This window comes from Vitis vinifera, chromosome 3 (genome assembly GCF_030704535.1).
Source record: "Vitis vinifera cultivar Pinot Noir 40024 chromosome 3, ASM3070453v1".
Taxonomy (NCBI): Eukaryota; Viridiplantae; Streptophyta; class Magnoliopsida; order Vitales; family Vitaceae; genus Vitis; species Vitis vinifera.
In genome coordinates this window covers 11,101,490-11,113,638 of record NC_081807.1, presented here as the reverse complement: position 1 = coordinate 11,113,638, position 12,149 = coordinate 11,101,490, and the positions used below count along the sequence as shown (strand labels likewise).

Genomic DNA, 12,149 nt, shown 5'->3' with positions numbered 1-12,149 from the left:
CACCTTCTCGGGCTTCTCCCAAGTAATTGTTTGGGATTATACAACTAAGAATTTTTATTTTTTTAAAACGTGTAATCACCCTATTGGTGGTCCCAATGAACCCAAAAAGTAAAACCCACAATGGAGAAAAAGCGCCCTAGGTATTCTCTTCCCACGTGGCACTCATAAAAATGCACCAAAATAATGCTACTTCCACACCCCTCGAATCAAGGGAACTCTGAAACTCCGAGGAACGCCACAGCCACTCCTCGCTCGAATACATTTTCATACTACTCTCTATATCTATCTGACACTTGTCCCTTGCTCCCTCCGACAGGTGACTTTAGCCCACTGTTTAGATCCTCACAGTGGTCAACAGGCACAACAACGCTTCCCTTGATACACCCTGACAAATGTCAATCAGGCACAGCGAGTGTACGTTTTCCACACAGTCTCCGCGTGTGGTCGTGTTGGATTTAGGGGTCTGAACGATGAAACCAGTAACTGGAATTGGGTGCACAGAGTGCTCCATGTTTCCTTAGGCATTAATGGGGTGTTTTTTGCGTTTTGTTTTTTGTTTCATATTTTTTTCTAAGTTGTCCAAAAACTGCTTTCAGCTTTCCATATAAAGCAAGAATTGCATCATAAACCTCTCTGAAAAAAGGAACTTCTCTCCATATCCATCCATCAAAGCTGAAATAAGTAAGTTCCTTTGCTTTATTCTGACTCATTTTTCATTTATTTGTCATCTTCTTTCTAAATTTCGATGCTTTATTGTTGGAAAATAATTCATTTTCTGGTTGATTATTGCTCCATCTCTCCATATCTTGGCAAGTTTTGAGCTAATTCCATTGTTTTCCTATGGATCTAGAAGAAACAATTTAGCTGAGGGGAAACCCTTAAGATCTTGAAGAAGTAGAGATGGGAAGAGGGAAGATTGTGATCCGAAGGATCGATAATTCAACGAGCAGGCAAGTGACTTTCTCGAAACGAAGAAATGGATTGCTTAAGAAGGCTAAGGAGCTGTCAATACTATGTGATGCAGAAGTTGGCCTGGTCATCTTCTCCAGCACTGGCAAGCTTTATGATTATGCAAACACTAGGTCAGATTATCATCTCTGATCTTTTTCACTACTTCTTTAAAGCTAATCAATTTGTATTCATATGGTTATGTGCCCTATTATTTATTCATTGAAGTGTGTATAAGCAAGCATGCCTTTATTTTTATATTTTCCCCAGAAAAAAGTACTATTGAAGTTCCAGAATTTCAAGAATTTCATTACAGCTTTATATTTGGTCGATGGAGTATAATTTATGTCTGCATTTTTGCTTTGCATTCACTACATAAAATTAATTGAACCCTCCATCAGAGTCCCAGATGAATTGTATGTTGATTTCTTTGATATAAGAACCAATCTGGTTTGAATATGTATTCACAATAATAATTATTCTTATACGACTACTTCGAGATAATATAATCGAGTTTTTAGCCAAAAAAACCTCAAGATATTTTCTCTGGGTCGATCAGAATCTGTAAGCAGGCTCATAAGCCTAGAGATTGCACCCATGGTGTTCTAGGAAAGGAAGATCAAAGCATGTTAGCGGTTTAATTTTAATTTCTTGAATGGGCATGAGAAAAATCCAAGTTTACACCATGAATCATTAGTTTGAAATCATAAAATGAAAAATTAGAGGGAAGCGAGATTAAGACTATGCAGTAGATGGTGAAATATAAATTGGAAGTTGAAAGTAGAGCACACGATCCCTTAAGTTCTTATGTTTGAGGTTTTAGGTTAGCTTCTTAAGATTTGATGCTCCACCATCAAACTAAAAAGACCCACAAACAGCATGTAGATTAAAAGTGCTGGAATTTGTAATCTAAATGATTAGAAAAAAGACTTTTTCATACATAGCATGGGGCAATGCTATCAGTGGCCCAGTTAAAAGAGGTTCAGAGACTGTGATCCATGTGCTTAAAAGGCTAAGTTATTGGAGACCACCACCTTCTTCGTAGTTAGGGATATCAGCTTGCATGCATGGGTGGACTTTATTTCTGCTCATGCGATCATGAGTAACGCTGCATGCTGCTACCCTATTCTTCTACTCAGTTTTTTCTTCAATGTATTATATCTCATCAGTTTTGTTTGAGGATTGCCTAGTTAGTCTTAGTCCTTCATGGAGAAGGTGGCTGTAAAAATCAACTGCTTAAATAAGAAAGTGATCCGGTTAAATGCCTGTCAATATATTGTAGGATTTTGGTCAATTTGAGGGGAATGATATTGAAGATAGTCATATAGTTGATCCTAGAAAGGTTTATGAAATTTCATATTTTAGTCACTTCCACAATAAGATAGTTTTCTTGACATGGTACCCTTCATATTGCATTATTACGATAAGATAGTTTGGATTATAATTGACAAATCACATATATATAGCCGAGTTTCTAATGCTGCACTGCACCTCTTTCGTTTGGTGAAGTAGGATGTATCCTTCTTTTTGTTAAAAGATCGTAAATATATTGAACCAAATTTTAGTAAGGCTTTTGCTCCATTCCTAAATTTATTTGTTTTCTTCAGAAAATGAAAGTGTAAGATATATTAAACCAAAGTTAGGTATCATGGGACAACCAATGTAGTATTCTTTTGTTCATGGAAGTCCAAGGAATTGAAGAAAAAAAAAATATACAGACTCTCTCTCTCTCTCTCTCTCTCTCTCTCCATAAGTCGTAAACCACAATGAAAGTGAGATTTAACTTGGGTATCCAAAAAATTTTTACCCAGCAGGTCAGTTAGCTGCTTGATGTCGAGTCATCTCTCATACATTTTGCCTTCAGGAGGAATGGCTTCTTCCAATTATAACTTCAATATCTTTTCCAATACAATCACTCGTTGTGCATCTAAGTAAACTCTAACGAAGGTATAGTGTAGTGTCTCTAAAAACATTGTTTCTTTTCCAGTACACCAAGGATGTAATCTTGGTGTCTGGATACTTTTGGTTTCGAGTCATGACAATTTGATACCCTACCTTATCTTTCATTCATACATTTGCATGAGAGTGGGAGTGACTTCATCCCAATCGTAACTTCAAATATTACTCTTTTTTGCACAATCACTCACCATGTATTCAAGTGGAATTACGCATTATGTACCTTACAAAGGCATGCAAAATTTGTCACCAAGAAGGAAGTTTAGCCTTTAAGAGTGCTTGGAATAGTTCAAGCATGCATATTATACCAAAAACTTCGAAAAAGTGTTAATATACCACAATTCAAGATAATACGTGGATATTATCAAGTTTAGGGCTTAAAAGCCTTTTGGGTTTTAAATCTAGATATACATTTTAAAGGAGTCCCCGTTTATTGGTTTAAAATTTTCCATTAAGGTTTCAAAGAATAAAGCATTCTAAGGTGATTAAGATGGAATGTCAAAAACACCCGTTTATGAGTATATATAAGAACCTCCCCTAGGGCAATGTGGAATCCTAAATACACCTCCATATAAGTTACAAATGAAAGAACTTGCCCCAAGGCAATGTGGGATCCCGTGTTTATCCCCATTCAAGCACATCATTCTTATTGTCCCATAGTTAACGAGGTAGAATGTTATGAAGTAAAGTCTAAGATGGAATTCTAAGAACACCACTCATCCCATACAAACACGATATTCTTGTCATTGTGATTACAAATTGTTCTATTACCATCTCTCTTATATGTTGTCTTATGTAGATATGCTCCACTTTGAAACCTACTAGCTCTTATGACTTTGAAATATATCATATTTTAGAGAATTCACCCAATATATATTCGAAACTTCTCTCTCAACATGATTCATCTCACACTATTTTAAAGGCTAAAAGATCCCTATTGATATTAAATGAGCTTTAATGTATATGATTAGAAATTCTAAAGGATTCTACGTCCAACATGTTCTAATTAGAAATTCTAGTGACTTAATCACGCTTCATCTTGGAGTAAATCTTTTGCATCAATCCAAAATTGAATCAGCCCACTATCGTGGACTTGAAGAGTTTCAATCCTTTGTGCAAAACTTAGTCACTTTCAAGGCCTCGTTGAAGGACTAAGTTGGCCAAAACCCACTAGTAAACTAGCTAAGTTGAACCAAACTTAGCTACTTTGTCACATCCTCCATTGACCAATCAAAGGATGCCACCAAATCTAACCATTGATAATGCGCTATGAACCAATCAAAAGGTACAACATTATAACCAATCACGTGTCACCTCCTTAGTGATCAATTAGGTGTTACATCTTTTACCAATCAAATGCAACCTTATTTTGACCAACTATATATTGCCTCCATCTTAATCAATGAGGTGTATCCTCCATTCTAACCAATCATAGCCTACCTTATTCATAACCTACCAATGATGCTTTTCATGAACCAATCACACTAAGACACCTAAACCCTTCTTAACCTCCATAACAAACCAATTATACTATGACACTAAGAAGTTTCTAGAATCTCCCAATGCCACTATAAATACCTATAGTGGTGTCATTTTAAGTAGAGCATGACACTCTCCCCTACTAATTTTGTCGACATCCAAGTTGCATTTTCTGCATGGAACTCGATATCTTATCTTGAACTACTATGGTCCATCTTCAATTTCCTAACTAGCTTTGCTATCAAGGATCCCTTCCACTTGATTAACTACTCCCTTGATGTTGGTCCTCTTACCTTCCATAGTGCTTAATCTACTAAAACCTCTTTAACCTCTTTATCATACAATACAACCATTGTTATCAGTATTATATGAGATATTCTTCGACTTGGGTCATTGTTGTCTTCATGGCATGTTTTTTAAGTGGCTCACATGGAAGACAAGATGGATCTTTAACCTTAGTAGTAGCTCCAACTTGGAAGACATTTTGCCAACTTTCCTATGATAGGTAAGATACCTTAGTACTTTCTCACTAAGCCTTTGTGTACATTTTTATGGGACTCATATGGGGAGTAGTTTTAGTACTATCAAGTTGCCCGCTTTGTGCTCTATTGGTCACCTATTCTTGTCTAAGGGAGTGTGCTATGTCAACTTGCTCATGTCAACTCTTAGAAAATTTGAATATTGCCTTCTCTTTAACATCCATCTATATCCCATGAACAAAACCTAGCTACTACTTATCCATGATCAACAGCCTTCCCAAGTGTGCTAGCACTGCCACCTTAACTTGCACAACCACTCACGCCCTAAAATCAAGTCATAATCATCTAAGATAATCATAACTTTATCAACATCACCAGGACAATCACCTAACTACATAGGTATTGAGGGTCTTTCCTTTGCTAGCCTTTTCCTTATTGTTCACTTACTTGACCTTCTCTTGGCTTTATACCAACTTTAGACCTAACTTTGTTGTTATCTATGCCACAAAAAAACTGTGCATGGCCCTTTTATCAACTATGGCTTGAACTAGTTCCCCATTTTCTTGCACCCAAAAGTGCACCAATATTATATGAACCCTCTTCATAGAATTGATAGCTTTTACAATTTATAGTACTAGATCGAAGTTAAAATTTCCTTTATCTTTGTCATCATTAGCAACTAAGGTCGTTAGTTTCTCATTCTTAGGGCAATCTTTAGCCTTATGGTACCATTGTAGATGAAATGCCTCAACACTACCATGGGCTCATCAACTTTTGGTTTCTCTGTAGCCTCCTTTTCCCTACCAACATTACCATCCTTGGCCTTGCACTTGTCTTATTCCTTGGATGTCTTCTTAAGCTCTTGGTTTAAAGTTGTAGAAGAGGTATCTTTCTTCTAATCAACTAGGTAATTCATTACTACCATGGATGAGGGCAAGTCTTGCATGTTTTTCCTCCTAGTTCCTTTAAGGATTCCTTCATAACCATATTGTCTTTATGGGTAAGAATTGATTCTTCAATATACCTCCCATGTTTCAATTTAGGGATGACTTGTCTTTACATCATTCCATATCTAAGTGTGCTACTAGAGTTTACATCTTATATCATATGCATGTGTAGGACTATGACATTCTTATTACCTAGAACGTGAGTACCTTCCTTCAGTTGCTTCCTCTACTCTTCTAGTTTTGGAAATGTCATCTTGTAGATTCCTATCGGAGGGGGCTTTGCCCTTGGTTCCAGCTCGATTTTGTGACCTTCCTCTCTTTTAAGAGAGAGTTTCTTGGGTAGCTCAAGTAGCATAATATCTTTATAAAGGCTTAATTTCTATGTTCATCACCTTAAGCCAAGCTTTCTTCTTAGTTGCCTTTAAACCCAATTTCTTTCTTAAACTATTTAGACAAATTTATAGGTCTTGCCATTGACTAGGGCTTCTATATACATCACATAGGAAACACTTGTCCCTAGGTTGGAACCCTCAAGGCTTTAACTCCTTTCCTTTGTATTTCCCTTTGCCCTCTTTGTTAGTGAAAGGCCTTAAATGAAGTTATAGGTGGATCGTGTTGCCACCATGGCATGAGTGGGTTGTCTATTGATGAGGGGTTCTACATATATGACACAGGAAAAACTTATCCCTAAGTTGGAACTCTCAAGGCTTGAACTCATTTCCTCTATATTTTACCCTCTTTGTTAGTGAAAGTCTTACTAGATCCTTTCTAAGTGTTGATGTCTTCGATTTAAAGGAGTTAGTTTCTCTTATAATCTACTAATGACTCTCCTATGACCATGGTTGAGGCATGGTCTTAGACCTCATGACACCTCAACTCTTACTCAACCTAACTTTGCAAGTTGTCTGTGAAGTTGAAGAATAACTCTTCATCAATCATATTAAAGATTTCAAGCATTAGAATATATAGAAAACTCTTTAACATACTCCTTAGTAAACTCAGTTTGTTTCAACTATTTCAAGTTCTTCCTTATGAAGTAAGCCACATCCTTAGGGCAGAACTACCTCTTAAGCTCTTTCTTAAAATCATCCCATGTATCAATAGAGCACAAGCCTCACTTTATGCCAAAAGCTCTTTAAAGCCACCTAGAGTAGCAACTTATTAAGATATAGGGTGGTTGTGAATATTTTAGACTACTTGTCTGATAGTGTCAGACTCTCAAAGCACCTCTCCAAAACCACAAGAAGTTGTGAAGATCCATTGCATCACTCTTACCACCAAACCACATGGGCTTTGGCATATCCACCCTTAATGTGCTCAATGTAGAGGTATGTAGCTCTTGTAGAAAGGGCCCTCTTGCACATGGCCATAAGCACATGTCTTCCCAAAGGGCCTCTAACTTAGCTTCCATGTTGGCTAGTAAGTACAACATCATAGCTTGGAAGGACTAAATCTCTTTACTCACTCACCTCTTCTTGCATGGGGCTTGCTCCTAGTATGCCTTCCTTGAGCTCTTGGATTTATTCTTTCATATCCTTCATGCTCATTTTCATACTTTGCTCCACCAAGACTTGCATCTTCTTAGTATTAGCCATGGCTAGTTCTATCCCAACTAGCCTTTCCTCCACATTAGTGAGTGCATCCCGAGACTTCCATTTCTTATACTCATGAGTAGTAACCATGAGGTTGCTTAACAGTAGTAACCTCTTCCACCTTGGAGCTTGACATGGTACCTACAACTTGGTTTCTTTAACTATGCTATGATACCACTCGTCACAAACCTTGGAAAGCTTCAAGGCCTCCTTAAAGGTCTAAATTAACCCAAACCAACTAGCAAATTGTCCAAGTAATACTTAACTATTTTAGCCCCAATGAACAATAACAATAGAACATTGAAGAGAAAGAAATATTATTTCTTGTAAGGAAGCTTTACAATCTTGACATTGTTTTATAGCTCTCTAATTTCTTAAAACTTCTACAACTAAGACCCTTACCTTATTTATAAGCTCTAACACCTCCTGAAGTGAAGAATATGATGTTGACATTCAAATCCTCTACAACCTCCTCAACCAAACAATTAAAGGATGCCACCAAACACAACTAATGGTAATGTGACACATGGACTAATCAGAATGTGCCAAGGTACTAACCAATCATGCATTGTCTCCCTAGTAACCAATTAGGTGTAACCTCCTTCTTGAACAATCAGATGTTGCCTTTATTATGACTAATCATATGTTGCTTCTATCTTAAACAATCAAGTGTAGCCTCCATTCTAACTAATCATAAGCTCCCTCCTTGAGAACCAATCACATCATGACACCTGTCTTCTTAAACTAATAACACCATGACATCCAACATCTTCTAAAATCTCTTGGTATCATTATAAATACCTATAGGGGTGTCATTTTAAGAATGGTGTAGCATCGTGGATATGGAAGACTGTTTTGGTCATTACAGTCTTAATATCCCATCTTCATGAAACAAAAAAAGTGGTAATGAAACATATAGGTTATGTTTGGTTCTCGGAAAACATTAAAGAAAAAAATGTTAAGAAAAATGATTTTCTCATATTTGGTTTATTAGGAAAAATATAAAAGAAAATCAAATATAATTAAAATTAGTTGAAAACTTATATATTTTAAAATTATTTAATCTTTATGTAAAAAAGTTAAAATAAGTAAAATGAGTTTGAAGTGACATATAAAAATGTTTTATTGACTTTAAATTTATTTTTTATTTCCTTCTTTTTTTTTTCTTTTTAATTTTCCTCTTTATTTTCTTTTTTTCACATTTTCCCTCAAATTTTTTTGAAACCAAACATATAGGAAATATTTTAGGAAAGTTGTCTGCCTTTTTATAAATTAAACTTCTTGAAAAAATTAAAGTTTTGGGAGTATGGACTTTTATGTGCTTCATTGTGAATCAAACCTTGGTAGGTTTTCTAAATTGGATCAATCTATATAAAGTCTGGATCGATTTCAAGGGCTGTTATAAATTCATCTTTAAAAGTTTTCATGCCAAACAAAAGGTTTTATAAAAAGTCTTTGACATTGCAAAGGTCTCAAATTAACTGAATTCTTTTCAGAAAGTTGAATTTTTTAGAATTTGAAAAAAAAAGAAAGGATTTTTCCAATAATTCCAGCAAGGTAGGGGTTCAATTTCATTAGGTTTACTTGGCCCAATTGATGCCCAACTCAACCTTGCCACAGCCTTGGGCTGCTATCTTATAGATCATTTCTGTTTGGACTGAAGTTTTTAAACTGGATTTCTTTTAGACTAGGGCCAAGAGAGAAGGAAATGTGAGCCTAACCCAAGCCCAATTGAATATTGTTATAATTTTATAATTTACATTACCATATATAATATTATTTATTTTATATGTTTTTTTTTATATTTTAAAGAAAAATTTTATCAACTTATAAGTATGTTAAAGTATCATGTGGCTTAGAAAGACAAGGAAATTTGTGTATTTTTGTCCTTTTTTATTGATTTATTGGAATGATACTAGTATGTTTAAACTTTGATGAAATATATAGAAAATGAGGTTTAAATAAATTATGGTGGGGTCGACTTAGTCCAACCTCATCTAATCAAAATTTAATTCACACAAACTCTAACTAAATCAACTCAAGCATAATTCAACCTCAATCCAAATTTAGAAACATAAGGTTAAGTTAAATTCGAGTTAAGCATTATAACTAAAAGTCCAATTGGATCAATTTTTTAGGTTAAGTGTATTAATTTTAGGTCTAACCGCATGCAAACTCGCCCGACCCCTAAGTTATCAATGTATGCATGTTCTCCTAGTTATCAAATCCAAATTAGATACAACCCCATAAATTGAGGGCCTCATAAGAGGAAAAAAATTTAAACCCTTTCTTTGGATTCAAGTGATCAAAGAACTTACATTCAAGTATCATACTTGCTACACACATCACTCATTGGTTTTTTCTAATCATTCCTATGTTCTCATCCCTTTCCTATCATTGACTTGAGAAAATTGTCATGAATTAGCTAACTTGAGGGGATTTGGAGTAAATACATTTCCTATAGGATACAAAGGCCTTGTTTGGCAATTATTTTTTAAAATTGTTTTCTATTCTCCCCAAAAAAAAAAAAAAGTAAAGTCAGATAACTAAAATAGGATGAACATCTTTTAATTGTTTTAAATCATTTTTACTTATTTTTAGAGAACTATTTTAAGTTATAATTATCGAAATATAAAGAATGATTAAAAACAGAATATTACAAATAAAAATTATTTTTAAAATATATTTAAAAACATAGAAAACAAATTAAGAACGTCTTAAGTTCCTAAACAAAGTTTTATTTTACAAAACTTTTTTCAAAGACACTTCTCAAAACAGAGCCGAAGTATCATATCTTCGATTTTGTGGAGAAATATTCGTTAAACTCAAATATTTCACTTTCTTGCAATAAGCAAATAACTATAATGAAATTGGTTAAATTGAAAATTTTGGTTGTGATTAATTTTTCCTCTTAGTAGTGAGCAATTCTTAGGGGCTTCTACTTAAATGTTGTACCACATGCCACATCTTCATTTAATTATTTTTGTGTTTGTAATCCATCAAAGATGCAATTTTCAATAATTCCATTAACTTTTCTACTTCACAATTTCATTTTACCAATTTCTGAAATTGGATTACTAAGTATCTCTAGCACTCCTAGTGTCCTCAATCTTGATCTATATGTATGTTCATGTAATTTTTTGTGTAATTATTTCTCTCTTGGTGATGGATGGTTAGTTGAGTAGAGTTTTGAAAAACTAAAGGGGGAATAGATAATCATAATCATAATCATCTTCATTACTTCACATCTATACACTAGAACATCTATACACTAGAACCAACCGATTAAGGGTTTGGGATAGTTGTTTACTAATTTCTCGAATTGGATTTGAGTTTTTTTTTTTTTTTTGTTCACTTATCTCAATTTTCATAATATTGTTCTTCTAATACTCTCATTTCAGTTATCACTGAAATAGGTATTACCCTCTTGCTCAATAGTAATTATCCAACAGATTTGTAGATAAAAGCAGTAGCTGCCATCATGTATCTTATCAATTTTCACCATATTTTGGTATTCATCATGCATAAACATTCTAAAGATTGGATCATAAGCATCTAAGCTGCACAATTTGGTGTGTGTGTGTGTGTAATTTTTTTTTTTTTTTAAATCTATTCTTGGTCGTGGTTTGCACTTTTATTTAAAAGAAGGTTTTGATAGTTGACAAACCTTTTAGCTAAATTCTACATAGGGCCAAGGTGGAATTAAAGAGAATTTTTGTAAGTTAATTGCAATAGTAGTTAGGTGGTTGAGTTTAATTGGACTTGGAATCTTAAATTGCTAGATAATGATTAAGGTATATTAGATTTAGGTGGTGTTTGTTTTTTTACTTAATTCTAAATAAAACTTTAATGTTTAATAATGTTAAATATTAGGTTGTTTGTTTTTGTAGTATTTTATTTTTATTAAGTATTAAAAAGTAAAAAAAATCAATATATTATTTTTTCTATTTAGAAAAAGCTACATATTTTGGCTTTTTCTATTTAATAAAAAGTTTATAATAAATCATGAAAAAGTAGAAAAATAAATAACCTAAATTTTGGAAACAAATTGTTTTAAGTAAAAAGCCAAAAAAACAAACACCATTTTAGATAGGGTAGAGCCCTAACACTTGCCCATGGTAGTTTCCTTTGAAGTTTGCACAATAGATTTAATAAATAGAAGGGAAATAATTAATAAAATAAAACTCAAATTCAGGTGAGTAAATCAATTTCACCCAAAAAACTTTGTTAGACCGTTAAATTAACCCAAAAGCTTGAGTTATTAAGTAATAAAATATGAATAGCGTATATCAAGCTAAAACGAGTTATAGTTCTAAAAATCGTTAGTTCTTATTCTACAAGAATTTGGATTTTAAGTTTTAGTTAATTTCATAAGGTTCCGTATTTTATTAACATGACTCCATCATTACCTAGGTTTTTTTGCTTATAGACCCCATAAGGAATATCTATAATCTACACCATACTAATAGTTTCTCTATCTTCCTCTCAATTCTTTCTAAGTTTTTTTTTTTTTTTTTTTTTTTTTTGCCTTTTCTCCTCCCTCTACATCTTTAAATCATCTTTAGACCCTTCATATTTAGGTCTTCTTTGACAGGGAAACCTATTGTAAGCAATATTCAAGAAGAGGTTGACTTCTAGGAAAAGAGAATATTTGTCCAAGGGAGTAGACTGACACCACTAAGTACCTTTTCTAATCTCTTATTTTACTATGCCTTCTTTTGTGAAGGATGAGTAGACTTGAAAAAGAT

The 12,149-nt window shown here is 33.8% G+C and overlaps 1 long non-coding RNA gene across 1 annotated transcript; it reads left to right on the top strand.

The window, feature by feature from the left end:
* Nucleotides 1-586: 586 nt before the first annotated feature.
* LOC132252647 (uncharacterized) lies at nucleotides 587-1,290 on the top strand. Its single transcript, XR_009465415.1, has 2 exons — nucleotides 587-681; nucleotides 851-1,290. It is a non-coding gene; the product is annotated as an uncharacterized LOC132252647 (long non-coding RNA).
* The last annotated feature ends 10,859 nt before the right edge of the window (nucleotides 1,291-12,149 follow it).